Raw genomic sequence first — 17,302 nt, 5'->3', positions numbered from 1 at the left:
AAAATTATCTGAGCAGGAAATCTCCATTTGTTTTTTATGAATATTTTTATATTTTCCCTGCAATTCCCAACTCTCAAAATGCTTGTATATAAAGACAGGAGTGTCTCTGTAGATTAGAAATATGGTGAACAATGCCTGGTCATTGTCACCTAAGAAAGCTAAAAAGCACAGTGCCGGATGCTATATTCCTCTTTCCCTGTCTTTGTTGACAGCCCTGTTTCTATGGTCAGCCTATCCGCTTGCTTTGGGACAGTGCAGTGAGATGAAAAGAACACTGTCCTCGAAGAACAGCATTTGTCTTTCTGGAAGGTTTTGTTGCTATTTCAATACCTCATATGTGCATCATTCAAAGCTATAAGGCTTCGTTATTTTTCCTTTTCCATTTTTAGCATTTATATATGGATAACACTGCATGAATTTCAAAACGAATGGAGAAAGTATGAGAAAAATCAGATAAGACAGTAAGATTAAGACAGACAAGCAGAAGAAATATAATAAATGACAGAAGGCTGAGGGCAGTTGGGGTGGGGGCAGGAATAAACCACAAAGGGGAAGCGCTCAGCGAATGGAACAAAATACCAACAAATGAACGATCATAGCTCCAACCCATCAGGGTGGTAACAAGAGCACATTGCCAATTCTCTGAGAACAATAGCAACAGATTTTCTTCAGTCTACCTAAAACTCAGCCATATCTCTTATTTAGCCAGTTTCCAAAAAGAGTAGGTGCTCTATTGAGACTCTTCCTAAATTAGTTGTAAAGTCGCAGTGGCTATCTTTTTATAGAACACATGCAATGATTTTCTTTGAGATATTAGGAAATCATAAATTACCATATAAATTGCTTCAGACTTTAAAATGTATTATAATAGTTTTTTATTATGTATGCATCAGTGAAATAGAAAGCTGATTTGTATTTCAAAATATAATAGACTTGTAAAGGGTATGAGCGTGATAGCTATTTAATTAAATAAAAAAATGGATACATCATTAAAATGAATGCCTCACATTGCTTATTCTGTATAAGATCTCAGGACTAATTCCAAAGAGTTCCATTCATATCCATAGCACTTCAGACTCTCATGACCACATGAGGCTCTATTTGATCTCACTCTATTTATTATTTACAGTAGCATTGGCTGTAAGTAGCTAAAACTCGTCTTCCAGAACTAGCCAAGTCTAAATCTTTTTGTCACATCCTTTGTTTTTCTCCAGTGAATATGGAATTCCATCTCCCCCAACTAAGCTACTATGGTATTATCTTTGCATAGCTAACCAGAATAAATATTCACAACCCACTGGTTTTACTTTTCTACTTCAATGATCTATCCATTCTTAGAGCTTAGCTGCACGTATGCATCACTATTGCTCATGTTTTTTTTTTATAAAATCCAGTGTTTTACAAAATGCAAAAACCTTTACAAAAGTTTATGACAAGAACACACATTCATCTCTATTTTTCTAAAATTTGAATATAAAATATTTGCAATAATTTTATGAGTATATGAAATATTCACCTGTGGATGTTTCCTGAGTTTTTGTTAAAACAACAACAACAACAACTGTTTTGTAACTAGATACAACTGTTGCAAATATTTGAGTACAGCATATTAAAAATGATTTCTTTTGTGGATAGTTCTGAAGAGTAGAAGGAGTGACACAGAGAGACTCATGAAGAACATCATACGAAGCTGCTCAGACTTCCTTAAGCACCATGCATCAGTTCACACTCTTCAGTGGAAGTCAGAGAGTAGGTTTTTCTCTTCCTCCCTCCGCAATGCTTGCAATTTCAGCTGGGGTCATGAGCACTCAGTGAAATCACACAGTGGGCCCTGCTAGGCTCGTTTCCTTGAGGAGTGAAGGCCTCGTAAGTTTTCCTGTGCAATTGCTACCTGAATGGCTCAGTTCTGAGGTGGTTGCTTAGCTTTCTGGCTTTTCTTCCAATTAGAAAATTGGTCTCTTATTCACTGATTCACAGAGATGTTTTATATAACTGAAAGTTTATCTTAAGTTCTTGTAGATGAAGTATAGACTGTGATACATTTTCACATTGTAAAAGTAATTTCTGACTTCTTTGTATTGATCAAAAAATCTCACTATTTCAAAGTCTCAAAATATTGTATATCTTATTTCCCAGTAAGTCTTATAGCTTTAGTTTCCCCAACTGACTTTCTCTTAGACTATAAACATTCAGTTATTTTCCATACAAACATCATTTTGCTTCTCTACCAAATTTTGGAATGATGTTAAATTTATGATTGTAATTCATGGCCAATTTATTTGAATATAAGGAAGCAATATATGTTTTGGTCTATTTCTAGACTGTCTGTTATGTTTCATTGTCTCTGTGAGGATCATATTATAATGAGTTTAAATTTTTGTAATGTATTTTCTCCAACCTTGCTCATCCATTGCCAAAAGGCTTCTACTATTTTATGTATTATATACTTCTCAAACACAATTTAGAACTATCTTCTCAAATTTTATGTATAAGCCTGCTAGAATTCTAAAGGAATGGTAGTGAATCTACAATTACTATAGATGACATCCTAACGCTGTCAAATCTTCCAATTTATGAAAACAGAATAGTTTTCCATTTATTCAGATCATTAATTCCTACTAGCAAAGTTGGATATCTTTTCAAGGCTTTTTTTTTTTTGTAATTATGCAGTTAACTTATTTTAAACTAATATTTAGTGATTAATTAAATATACTATAGAGTGAGAATGTATATCTTTGGAGTCTTTAGAGACAGGAGAAGCTTGTGCACACCTTTCCACCTCAAGAAGAAACACCGAGGGACCCAGGGGACTGGAAGCTTTCCTCAGGTTGCAGGTCTAGAGGAAACTCTCAGCCCCTGCTGGAAAGGAACCTTGCCTCCTCTCATACCCTGAAGAAGAAAAGGATTTAACTTAGGTGGGAGTTGGGCTAACTGTGCTCCTACTAAGGCACAAGTAAATACCCAATGTAATTGTGAGTACACAAAAGATTTTTAAAATATTTGGAAGTGCCAAAATATTTGTGGATCCAGCATATTAGCCAATATCGTTTAAAGTTTTATACAACTGGGAAAAGGTCAGAAATTGGACCCCCCCCCCCAAATAAGATGCACCAAAAAAAATCACATAGCTTAAGTTACAGAAGAAGGAGCTTGAAAAGAAAAGTAATAGACTGGGAGAAATATTTGCAAATCATATACTGGGTACTTGTAACCAGAATATATAAAGTATTCTTACAATTCAACAATCACAAACATAATAACCCAATTAAAATTGGCAAAATGTAGACCTTTTTTTTCTTTTTTTACAAACAATTTGTGTAAAAGACTAAAGAACTATGAAGATTCTCAGTCTGACTAGTAACTGGGGAAAGCAAACTAAAAGCTATAGACATCATTCCACTCCAATTTAAATGGCAAAACTATTTGAGAGTCACAATGTTGAACTAAATGTGTCAAGGAAACTCTTAAGACAAGTTGTCACACACACAAAATGTGTAGACTATTTGGAAAAGAGTTTGGTTCTTCCCTAAATATTTAAATGTACATGTAGTATGTGACTCCGGATTCTCACTCCTGGAGTATTTACCCCAGAGAGGTCAAATTGGATGTTCACTATCATCTCCACACACCAGTCTCCCCAAGTGGGAAGCAAATCAAGGGTACTGCACTATAGGAGCAGAGAAACTAACTGATTCAATGCAACAATGGATAAAAAACAAGCCACAGAAGCATCAACATACATAAATACGTAAAGCAACTGCAGGGCAAAATCAGCCAAACTGAAATGATCACACTGTAGAATGCCATTTATTTTACATTTTGGTAAAGGTCAAAATAGTATGGACAGAAAAGAGGTAAATATGACCCTGATATTAGAAAAATGGGCTCTAATGTTTCCAAAGGGGCTTTTAGGATCACACAAATGGTGAGTATATGTGACTGTCTGCATTTGTTTCAACCTGGAGAACTAGACATTTGCAAATCAACTTAGAAATGAAATTTAATATATGTAAATTATTATTTCAGTTAAGAGAAGTATATTAAAAAATAAAAGCAATCTTGAGTCCCAACACACAAATTTCTCTTTTGAAGTTAGAGAAAGATCATCACAATTTCAGGCCAGAATAAACTGTTATTGCTAAAAGATGAGCTTTTTTGTATGTTTCCTTTTTATTCATATATGTACAGATGGATCACCTCAATATTATGTCCTTAAAGGTGATAACATGCCAAGGATGAGTCCGTGTACTAAGAATGAACTTCCTCATGAGAGAAGCGTTGACTAGGGATGGGTCCTGGGATCGTGTTTCTGGGATCCAACAACTGCTTGCACCATATCAACAGAAGCAGCTGGGCAAGAGTTGGAGGAGGTGAGCTTCAGCCAGGGGACAATAGCCAGGGGAAGACAGACCTGGCACGTGCAATGTGAGCAGAGCATGGGAATACTGCTGAGCACAGGAGGCAGAGAGCCAAAGGCCAGGCAGTGACCCAGGAGAGCAGGAGGGCTGCCCAGCACTGGGCAGCTGCTCCCAGTGCACAACAAGAAGCTGCATGGGAACTGCCCATCAGCGGGCTCTCAGCAATCAGGATCTGGCCTCCTGGGACTCATGCGCCCTAGTAGAGGTTCAAAGCAGAGCAGAGAGAGGTACCTGAACCTGAGTGGCTCTGGGGGAGCATCTCCAGTGGGTTTCGGTTTTCTAGCCCTTTTGCATAAGACAGCATACACCTGGGGCACAAACAGGCAATCCTACTCAAAATGAAGACTGAAACATTTCAAAAACATTTACTTACAAATTAATTTTAAATAAAGATTAAAATAAAACAATGCAAACAATACCATCTTCTGGAATCATCTGTATTTGCCAAAATGAAACAAAGCACAATAAGAGGAGTGGTCGCCCTGTTCATACCTACCGACAAGTGACTTAAGTGTCTAGCTAAACAGACGTCAGATGGCTGCTCGTATCTGCCTGCTTTATCTAATATGATTTGATGTGTTGTTTGTAGAAAGATATGAAGAAGGGACACAGAGATAAGTAATTAGGGGGATAAAGTCTTTCATCATCAGCATTGCTAGTATCCAACTTTTATGCTGTAGTTTTAAAAAGCCATGTCGTTTTTCTACCCTATGGTAAACACAGCCTGGGGGAGTCGCGGGAGCAAGGTAGGCGATTTCTCATTTGCACATAAGCCATCTGATCAGGTCCTCTCATGCTGGGATTTTCCTTTTATCTGTATGCTTACTTATTTTCTGCCTTTCTCTACAGAATAAAAATACATAGACAGCCCTGTCCATATTTTATGCATGGACACCCCTGGGAAAGTCAGCAAGGGTCAACAGCCAGGACATCTGCATCAGAGGTGGCAGACAGCCCTGCATGCTCCTCTGTGCTTGGCCTGAACATGGAGCAATGGATGCTAATTAAAGTTTACTCATTTTCTTAAGATTATGCATTGTATACAAAGATCTTTTATTTTTAAAAATGTTATCTAAATATTTTAAGGTTTTTTTTTTCTCATATGGACTTGCATGTTATCAAATTCAGGTGACAATGCTAAATAAAACGCAACAATGTCACATTGAAAATCATGGCTGAGATTGTTTTGTAAATAGTGGCAGAATATATATAAAGATATTAATCATCAAAATAGGTAGTTTGAAGTTTTATGTGTATGAGTCTAAATCAATAGTGATAAAGAAGGAATAAAAAGACCTTCTAAGATCTGACTCTGCTTCTGTGTGTTTCCTGCCAACCAGCTGCCACTCATAGATAGCTGTTCAGCATCCCGCTCTCAGTAATGTCTAAGGTCACATGTACACAGACTTTATTTCATATATTTTCAGATTTTTATCCTACCTGTATTTTCTTTTTTTTTGTGGTTTTATTTCACTGTGTGTGCTTCTGATTTAAATCTTGCATTGCTAGTGATCTGGTTTAGAGGGACCCGTCCAGTCCATTTTAGCTAACACAGCCATCTATTACCTAAATTCTGGGTCACTCAGCCATATTCTTCTTTCTAGTTCTTACCAAAAAATGAAATTATTTTATGAAAATTGTTTATAAGACTATGGATATATCCTTCTATTCACTGCTGTATTTTTAAACCCTGGAATGGTACTTGGAACAAAGCAAAAGTTCAAGAGGCTACGTCAAATTTACTGAATAAAGAAATAAAGAAAACATGACCTTCATTTTGTCAATTGACTTTTGGACATTTTGTGCAGAACTCATAAAATTTATTATAGAAACACACTGTTGAACTATATAATCTACTGTTAACAAAGTCTGTAAACTTTTTAACTGAAATAGTTATTCTCCTCAGGAACAATTCTGTCATAGGTTCTGCCTGACCCATATAACTTTGGACATTAGAGGTGTTTGAAAATGCAATGGGAAAAGCAACTATACAGAAGACTGTACTCCAGTTGATAAATTTCATCCTATGGGGAATAGGTTACCAGTCCTGACACCACTATATATTCAGACTGGAGTAGAATAATTAACTAAATGGATGGAAAATACTACACTGTTAATAATGGATGCAACTTCTAGACTTAACGTAAATAATAAAGAGAAACATGAACAACACTCTTGACCATATGAAAGTAAAAGACACATATAGAACATCCTACCCAACAGCAGCAGAATGCACTTTCTTCTCAAGAGTATGTGGAACATTCTCAAAGGTAGAGCATTTGTTCAAAATTAGACAAATCTTAACAAATTTTAGAAGATTTATATTATATGAAGTATATTTCCAGACCAAATGCAAAGGAATTATAAATCAATGCTAGAAGGAAACTTGAAAACGCACAAATCTAGAGAAATCTGCTTATCTGCTTCTTGCTTATTAAGTTCTGTATGATAGCCTTACTTTTTTTTCCCTATACTTGGGATCAAACACAACCCCTCACTTTCTTTTAATGAATTCTCCACAATATACAAAAGCAACAAAAATTCTTGAAAAATCAATGGGTCAAAAAGTAAATCACACAAGAAATTAGAAAATGCCTTGAGCTAAACTTAAGTGATGTATACATACCGAAATGTAAGATCTGCAACAAAATAAGGACAGAGAAGAAAGTTTATAAAGAGGTATGTCCATAATAAAAGAATTAACATCTCATATAAAGAGTCCAATATTATTCCCTAAGGAATTAGAAGAAGAAAAATAAGAAAGGTAAAGTATGAAGTCAGCTGAGGTAAAAAAAAAATAATAATAATAATTTTTAAAAAGCACAAATAAATGAAATGGAGAATAGAAAAACATAAATGAGGTAGTTCTCTAAAGATACATGTTTAGCTAAGAAAAAACTCAGACCATAAATAAAAGAGAATGCATAGCAACTGGTGCCACAGAAGTTAAGGGACTGATAAGAAATTGTAATGAACAATCATGCAGCACCAAAGTAAGTACCTGAAAGAAATGATTTCCTTTCTAGAAACACAGAATCTGCCAGGCTTACTCATGAAGACAGAGAAGGTCTGAACAGACCTTTGCCTGGTTTGCAGATCAGTGATCAAAAACTTCCCAAGAAAGACAAGCCATTGATTAAATGGTTCACTGGCGAATTTTGTCAAACATTTAAAGAATCATCATCAACTTTTGTCCAACTATTCTGGAAAATTGAAGAGGAAAAACTACTTTCAACCTTTATCACATGGTCCCTATTACCCTGACACCAAAGCTAGACAAAGACATCATAAGAACAGAAAACTATAGAGCATGAACACAGATAGAAAATCCTGAGCAAAACATAAGCACACTGCATTGAAGAGCATGTGAAAGGGTCCTAACAAGTAAACCAAACCAAAGAACTTTCTATCCATAGGAATCTGACTCTCAGTTTATTTAGTAGAATTATTTTTCTCTTGTCTGCTTCTTACTTATTAATTTCTGTAAGGTAGCCTTACTTTTTTTCCCTTATACTGGGAATCAAACCCAACCCCTTACTTTCTTTTAATTAATTCTCCACAATATACAAGTGGCAAAGAAAATCATAAAAGTCATAAATAAATCCATGTATATATTTGAACTAGAATTATTTAATCACCCCAATGCTTACAATAATAAGTACAGGGTCTTCATCATCCATCAGGATATTCAAAGGGATTCCATGTCAGATTTAACATTCTACTTTGGATGCACCAGTTATATCCACACACGGTCAGTCCTGTACTCTTTGGGAACATTTTGATATGGTATATCCTTCCATATGGTCATGCTTTGGGAAATAATGTTGGCTTCATAAACATTATTTAATTCTGCCACGTAGATACAAGCAACTCTGCTTTCTCATACTACTCCAACTTTAAATGTAGGGCTCATCTCATTACAATTCTTTCTTTATTCTTTTTTTTTTCAACGATTGAACAAAATTATAAACATTTTTTCACAAATAAATATTTTTTCAGTTCCTTGCACACAAAATACTCAATAAGTACGTATCCAATCAAATGGTATTAAATAGCCTTATTCAATTTGCTTTCTCTTCACTTTTATTGGGACAAAAAGCTCCAAGAAATATGAATACTTTTTAACATTTTAGTATAGATTTCATATGCCCTTTAAAAATATTCATGTATCAAAACTAAGTCCTCCTTAACTATTTTGAGATTATGCAATTTTCCTTTCCCTTGCCTTTGGGTATAATAAATTGTACTCTCCTTTCTAAATCTAAATTGTTTGTAGACTTTGTTTTTCAGAGTGTCTTAAAAATGGCCTGTTTAAAAATTTACTTTGTTTACCTTTCTTACTCTGTTTAAGGTAACCTAGTTTTAGAGAATTTTAAACACTGTCATAAAACATGTCTTTTTTGATAAAGGTCTGTGACATAAAAGTGAACATGTTCCAGATTACTTGTTCATTCTAATGGTTAATAGAATTCACACAGGTACCCCTTCTTGGCACATTTATTTCATCAACAACATGGTTCTCCCTGGTCATAGTTATAGAAGCTCTTTTCTCAACTGTACCTAGTTGAATAACCACAGAAAGGAACATAACAATGATTTACCTTAAAGTCATAGGTACACTTTTTGTATGTTCAAGTGATCTGTTTTCCACAATATAAATTCAATCCAATTTTAATGGATATTTAGCAGTAATTAGACAACTTCCGGACAACAAAGATGCGAATTCCAATCTTACTGGTAGTTGAAAGAACTATTTGTGCATCCAATTATTGCTATTTTTTAGACTGAGACCAGCTGTCTGCTGGCAGATAATAAAACAGGAGTAGGGTGTTTAAGTAATTAATCGGATATTTTAGGGAAAATGATGTGTTTCGGTTACAATGTTAAACATTTTGTTTAAATTATCTTTATTTTTTTCTTTTTCATGGAGATAAGGGCATTTAAGTTCTTCAAAACTCTTTCTGAATGCTTCTAGTTAGTTTGGGTAAAATAAATTCCTTTTTAAAATTGTTGACTCATAATAGAAGTATTTACATTAATATGCAGGAGCCACAGCAGATGGATGCCAATGTGGAAATTTATATAGAAATCTATATAAAATTAAAAGTACGTTTTAAAATATGATGAATTCAATGGGATTAGAAAATGATGCAACCAACGTGGAAGATGTTTGGCAGTTCCTTACAAATCCAAATACTACCCTACATTCCAGCAATTGCATTTCTTGGAATTTACCCAAAGTAGTTGAAAGCTGATGTCTACAGAAAAATCAACATATGAATATTTATAGAAGTTTATCCATCATGACCCAAATGTTGGAGCAACCAAGACACCCATCAATAAGAATGAATATCTGTGCTGTGGGAAGTCAAGGCAGTGGAACGTTACTCAGCACCAGAAAGAAATGAGCATCAAACCATGAAAAGACATACAGGACACAAAGGCATATTGCTCCATGAAACAAATCAACCTGAAAACAGTAAATATTGTGTGATTCCAACCACATGACATTCTACAAATGGCAGAAAAAGATCAGCGTTTGCTGGGTTTGGCAAAAGAGAAGAATAAAGACGTAGAGCACAGGAGATTTTTAGTTCAGTAAAACTGCTCAGTTTGGAACCATAATGTGTAAACTTTGCAGTTTGTTCACCCCCCTGGAATGCACAGTAAGAAAGAATCCTATTCTAACATATGAACTCTGAGTGACAATGGTGTGCCGTGTGGGCTCCCTGATTGCAACAAATGTAGCTCTCTGGTGCATCAAGAGAAAGAGGAAGTTTATCTGTAAGTGGAGGCTGAAGTACATGGAAAATTTCTGTACCTTCCTCTCGATTTTGCTATCAACCTAAAACGGCTCTATAAAGTCTTACAAACTTTTAACCTCTCAACTCTTTGCAAAACTTTTCAATGTTTGACAAACATCCATCTTTCAAAATATCTCCTCTGTGCCTTGTCACAGTATATAAATACCATTGTCCTACTTCTAGCACAGAGCTGAAGTTCTTTAAACCTTTGTAAGAGTTTTCATTTTTTGGTGTGTCCTGGAAAGGAGTGTGTTTATCATCTAACATACAAGTGGGGATTATTTCCAACAAAGGTAACTAGTGGGAACAATGCTCCTTAAAGTGAAATGGAGGACAAGGGACAGAAAAGGGTATGGAAATACTTTTCTCAACATATCAGTCAATCAACATGGCAGATCATATTAAATGCCATCAAGATAAATTTAAAATTTTCCATTTGTGAAATAGAATGTACAATTTTTATAAGAGGAAAGCAAGTATTATGTTTGAATTAAATGAAAGTAGATGCTCCTGATACTCTCTGCATTTTATAGTGGTTTTAAAATTACTGACATTATGCTTTTAAAAAAATACAAGTTTATCTATCTATTAAACTTAAAATTTCAGAAAAGAACAAAGTATAAAAGCTTCACTGAGATTAACGTTCCAAAACAGGGATCATTTTTATATTGACTAAAATAATTTATGTCTATCCATTTATATAACACATGATTGACAGATGATTAAAAGAAGAAATATAAAGAAATGACTTCATACTGCATGCTACCTTTGGCAAAACTTAGTGTTGATTTTCATAACCTCTTTAGCTTGGCAGCTGAATGCATATTTACACTCCACATACTTTATGTGTTCCTGTGTGTATTTTTTTAAAGAATTTATTAGCCTTTATTTCTCTTTTTTTATAACTTTATTTTATTTATTTATATGTGGTGCTGAGGATCGAACCCAGGGCCTTGCATGTGCGAGGCGGGCGCTCTGCCGCTGAGCCATAACCTCAGCCTGCCTGTATGTATTTTTGAGAACATTAATATACAGGTAGATTGACAGAGCTGTAGGTAATAACTGCAGAATAAACAGGATAAAATCAAAGTCATTATTTAATACAGAGTTCTTAAAAACTATTAAATAATCATTGTATTATGATATAGGCCTTTGAGAAAATTCACACACACTGGTCTCTCTAATATACTAAGCATTCTGTAATTTTCCCTTAAATAATGGTCATCATCTCTGTGCTCCTGAATTTCTCCCTTTTATCAATGATTATTTGGATATAAATTCTGCGAACAATATAAAATACTATTTAGAAACAAAATGATCTCAGTCTTGAGAAGCGGAGGGCAGAACTGTGGTACCTAGATGGCAGGAGCGTAAGGGCACAGAGGGTGAGTATAGGTCACAGTGCTACCTTAGATAGAGGAGTTGATTGTGGTGTCCCGTGGGACAGCCAGGTGAATACAGGTAGCAATAATGCACAGTATTATTTTAATGTTTAGAGGATTGGAGTTTGACTGAAATGAACATAAGGAGATGATAAAGGTTTAAAGTAGCAGATAGGTTAATTGTCCTCCGTGGATCATTACCCAATATGTGTATGAATCAAAACCCCACGTTGTACCTCATAAATATGGACAAATATTATATGTTAATCAAAAATTAAAACAAATCTTAACTGAAGTATTTTTATGACAGAAAACTTTATTATTTCTATTTTTGCTTTCTTTTCAGCATTATGTGCTCATTTTCTCTCCCCAGACCAACAATAATGATTTGGTTTCCTTCTGTTATGCCTGCTTATGTAATACCTCTCAGATCATCTGGAACAAAAATGTATTATTCCCCCCTCAATTTTATTCAATTTCTTATTGTTAAAACAAACTGCTATATAAGGTGAACAATATATAAGTGAAAACTACCATAACTGAAAGAATGAGCGTTTAAGACACAATTTACCTCCCCAAGTCAGTGCGCTGGTGAACAGACACACGACCTATTGCTACTTACTGCCTAAACATTTCATTGACTAAAGTTAGGTTTGTATTAGCTTTGGTCCCCACTGCCATTTCCTCATGGAGTCAGTTTATGCATAAAAGCAGCTGGTTTTACTGATATAGAATGACCATGCTAAAGCTCTGTAGAAAACGTACACTTTGTAGCAAATAATTCTGAGTGTTAGATTGGGAAAGAGTAAAATTGCATGAATTTGTTTATAAATAAAATAGACTTAAAGTGTGGGGCAAGAAATTACTACCAATACTTTGACTTCCCCTTCAAGAGAGCATAAAGTTGTCTGAAATATAAAGTAGCTCCTCTTATTCACTACTCAGAAAATATATTCATTCATATGGAAGCTTTTGGCTTGAGATACATCATCTCATTTGTAAGTTGAAATATGGTGCCATCTTCCCCCTTAATAAATAGTGTCATATGAAATAGAGTGTCATTTCATAGACACTTGTTATGGCTCAGAAAATGTAGACTTACATTTTCTTGGAAAGGGAATTTATTATGATACTTATTTTTTCATCTTGATGTAACTTCCTGTTAATTTCTAATTCTTTACAACAAATTTCATTCTTCCTGATGTTTCCTTTACTGTTGAATTTGTTTTCTGGATTAACTCATCTTATTTGTTGCTGCTATGTTATTGAGTAGGTAGGATATTTTGAGAACCTGAAGATGCTTCACCCACTACATCCGTGGTACATCCCTACCACCCCTACCCCTACTCTCCCCAGCTGGGTCTGCTGTAAGTTTCACATTTACATTTGCAGTCTGTGCCTGGCCCCCTTTACACTAAAGGCTTGGGGGAGAACAAGCCCACATTGCACCTAGATACTCAAATGTGGTAAGTTACGTGTCTGCACCCTTCTACAGCTCACCCATAAACTCTCATAGGCTCCCTAATTGAGCCAAATTTCTGATACCTGAAACACTGCAAGATATGATTTTGAAGGCTTGATTTGGATATTTAATTTTATATTTTGTGTAGTATTAATACTCATACTACTTAAAGACCTTAAGCACAATAACATTCAGGGAGTATCTACTTGACATACTTACATTGGTATTGTTATGGCGAGATTGCAATAAGTCACAGAGTTAATCTTAAAGCAGGAAACCGAACCTTTATTCACCAGTTGGCAGCCCGGATCCACCAGCTGGCGGGCCAAGGTGGGGCAGTCTGCAAGTCTACATCATTTGATCCCCTTTGGGGGTTTGAGTCCACCTTTTATAGTCCAAAACCATATTAATCATACATGGCTCTTGCTATAATTCCAAACATAAAAAATCATGAGATGATAAGCAAAAGAGGAAGTGGGTCAAAACGACCCTAGTTGAGTACAAGTTAAAGAATGGTTACTAACGTCGAGCCAATCATTTTCTGACAAGGCACATTGTCCAAGAAAAATGGGATCCAAAGAGACAACAATTTTACATTGTATAAGAATTGCCATTTTGTGTTGCCAAACATGCTATGCTAAGCAACTATTGATGGGTACAGAGGCAGGGCTTTCCTGTGGGAGATGCATTTCTTACATGATGTGGAGTCTCAGGGCAAAATGGAGTCTGTTTGGTCATTGTCCAGATAGCCTGGCCCATAAGAGTATCCTAGAAAAAAAATGAAAAGGTTTACACTTGGGTTGAGATAACTGCATTAGTTTTGAAGTTTTGAGGAAAAATGTCAGTCATTCAAACACCAGTAATTTCTTATCCAAAGACATTGTAATTGTTTCAGGTTTAGAGAGAGAGAGAGAGAGAAAGGCAAAAAATAAGAAAAAAATACACAAAAAACTAAAACCAAAAGTAAAACATAAATCATTTGGCTTACTTGACTGGTGATGTTAGACTTTATTGTGTTGTGGTTCTCAGGCACTCTCAGTTTCTACTGAGCATTCCAGCATACATGAGTTATCCAGCTAGAAGCAAGAAAGTGTAATTTATCACACGCTCACACGAAAAAGGGAAGCAAAACCATGAAAATGTTTTCAAAAACTTGGGTTTAAGCAATTTGTCAGTATTGCTTTGGTCAAAACAGAATCTTGAGGTCAGAACATAGTAAACCACAAAGTTATGGGACCAGCCATGGAAGAAGCAAATCATGAAGGACTGGGCACACACTGAAGGGTCCTCCAACAGGAATCTCTGGGGCTCTTGAGCTGCTCCTTCCAGTGAGCTTGTCTTCAGCCGATATTTGATAATCACAATGAAGGTGCTATCACTGATCTTATCATGAGTAAAGACAATCTGTCCATAATCTCTTCATGCACTCCAGTTCTCCTGGGACAGTACCCAAATTCCAATTTCCTTTTTTCTTTACCCTACTGGTATATTCAGTCCTGACCGTCTGAAGTACGAATAACACCTCAGAGTTGGTGTGCTCACCTCTCCCTATTCTGCCTACAGTCTATGAACAGGTGTTGTGATCTCTCTCGTGTATGCACATGATGCTTGCACGTATGTCGGATATGCTAAGAACCATGCAACTGAATGTGGCTGAAAAAAATATACCAGTACAACATTTTACTTAAAATTTAAATGCACAAAACACAGGAGGATCCCCTCTGACTGCCTGACAAGGATGCTGCATTTCCTTATTCCATTCACAATTGCATTGTTCTGAGAATCCAAGATGTGGATGTGGATGTGCTTAATGCTACGCTGTCCTTAATGACTTTGATGCCATTCCATCAATCCCTCCTATTCTCTCTTCTGTCAATCCCTCCTATTCTCTATTCTCCAAGGTCAATTGATAGTAAGTGCATACTACCTCAAGCTGCATGCTTCAGATTTTGTGGCTCTTCTTGCTTATTTTACATCCAGTTGGTTTGAACACCCTATTTGTTCTCCATCAAAGTATACTCTTTTCTGACCGTTTCTTACTTCCGCTGTTATCTAGGTCTAAGCCACCATCACCTCTCACCTGTAATACTATAATTTGCTGCTAACAGATGTATCTGCCTGTATTACTCTTCTTCAATCTGTTCTCTCACAAAAGTCCATATTTATGAAGAAATTTCATCACTTCCCAAAAATATCACTATTCTTTATAGAGAACATTTCTTGATCCATGGGCAAGACTGTGGACTGGAGAAAGGCTTTGACCAATGAAGTGCCAGAAGTTACTTCTTCCATATCCAAAACAAAATTTTATAAAGCCTATCATAGATCAGCTCCTTCTCCTTTGATTCTGCCAGGGGAATGACATACCTCAGTTAAAAAGCCCAGTCTGAGTCCTGGAAAGAATGGAATATGGAGAGGGCAAAGAGTTGGCATGAAGAAGCATGTGACCCGAATGAAAGGAACACTTCTGTTATTGCAAGCCTGGGTGGCTTCATCCCTGCTATATGATTGCATCATAATCTAATGGAAACTAGACTAATGAAAGTCAGTACATTGAAGTGGGAGAATAACTTCTAAGGCATTGGCTCAGGAACTGTGTGATAGGCAGGCAGGAAAATGTGACTATCCTGAGTTATGATAGTAGCCCAGAAAAGCATTTGGCAAAACTGACACATATGATAACCTGTGTAGGTCAGCTGTTTGTGAGCCTTGGCTTTCAGGTGAGAGGTTTAGAAGCCATAATACTATTAATGTATCTTTGTCATTTTTATCTTCTTTTGATAGGAAATTACATGATGTTAAAAAAATGATTGCCAGGTTGGTAAGCAGAGTTAAATGATTCACTTGTTTCTTACCTAAGTAGGTTAAAGAGAATACTGAAAACTATTTTAAGATGGAATAATTTGATCAACAATTGCCTGTATGATAAGAGCTTTATTCAAACATCAGACTTTATTAAACTGACTCCCACTAAGTGCTGTCAATGACTGAGGGCAAGAAGAAAAGGTGTTGGAAGGCAACTTTCCAGGAAAACTGAATGAGCTCAAGGCAATTGAAATTAAACCTACACTATGACAAATGTCTTGCAAAGAATTGTAACTGACAGGGCTCACACATGGAAAAGACAAAAATGAAATAGAAAAAAAAAAAGTAAGATTGTCGAAGATTTAACATCCCAAAGAGACAACAACTGGATGTATAGAAACTGTGATTTAAGATGAAGGTTGATCTAACAATTATATTCAGTCAGAGCACATGGCTAAATGATTTTTCTCATCCTCCACAGAGTGCATATCATCAAGACATCACAAATATAGATAAATATATAATATTTTAAAAAAGATTGATCTCTCAGATTGTGCAGCCACAAGCTACTAGAAGGAAACCTGCAAAGCCTTCTGGGAAAAACAGTGGCAGCTCATCAAAGAACATTTCCCAGCACGAAAGTAGATGGATCCCATCAGCCACTGCCCAGCAAGATGCCTGCCATTTGCTAGCAGGTGCTATTCACTTTTGGTTCTTCCTTTTTTATGATGGAAATATATAATGCACTGGTCCTGTGTGTTCCATACTGTGTGGGGCTTATGCCATGGGCACACGTTAATGATTTATTCATTTTTTTTCGTTCATAATTGTTACAGTCATGAAGATTCATATTTGGACACAATATAGAGTCGACCAAAAGGCAAGGACTGATCACATGATTATTTGTTGTTTTGGGGTCTTCCATGGCATAGGGGAAATCAGCTTTGCATGTGAATGAGAGGGAGATAAATAGCTATGAACAAGAGTGAAGTTAGCCAATCCCAAAAAAACAAATTCTGAATGTTTTCTTTGATATAAGGAGGCTGATTCGTAGTGTGATAGGGAGCAGGAGCATGGGAGGAATAGATGAACTCTAGATAGGGCAGAGGGGTGGGAGGGGAAGATAGTGGGCATGGGGTAATTAATGATGGCAGAATGTGATGATCATTATTATCCAAAGTTCAGGTATAAAGACACAAATTGGTGTGAGTATACTATGTATGCAACCAGAGATATGAAAAATTGTGCCGTTATGTGTAATAAGAATTGTAATGCATTCCACTGTCATATATAAATAACAAAAGAGGACACATCTTGTGAAACTCTATTATTTCTCTCAACTTTCACTTTTGCTCCCCATAAAGGGTTAAACTATCTGTCCCATTGACACTAGATGCGCTCTGTGAATCCCTTTCAGCCAATGAAATATTA

Source organism: Callospermophilus lateralis, chromosome 17 (assembly GCF_048772815.1).
Source record: "Callospermophilus lateralis isolate mCalLat2 chromosome 17, mCalLat2.hap1, whole genome shotgun sequence".
NCBI classification, from domain to species: Eukaryota; Metazoa; Chordata; class Mammalia; order Rodentia; family Sciuridae; genus Callospermophilus; species Callospermophilus lateralis.
Note: the sequence above shows the minus strand (reverse complement) of the source record.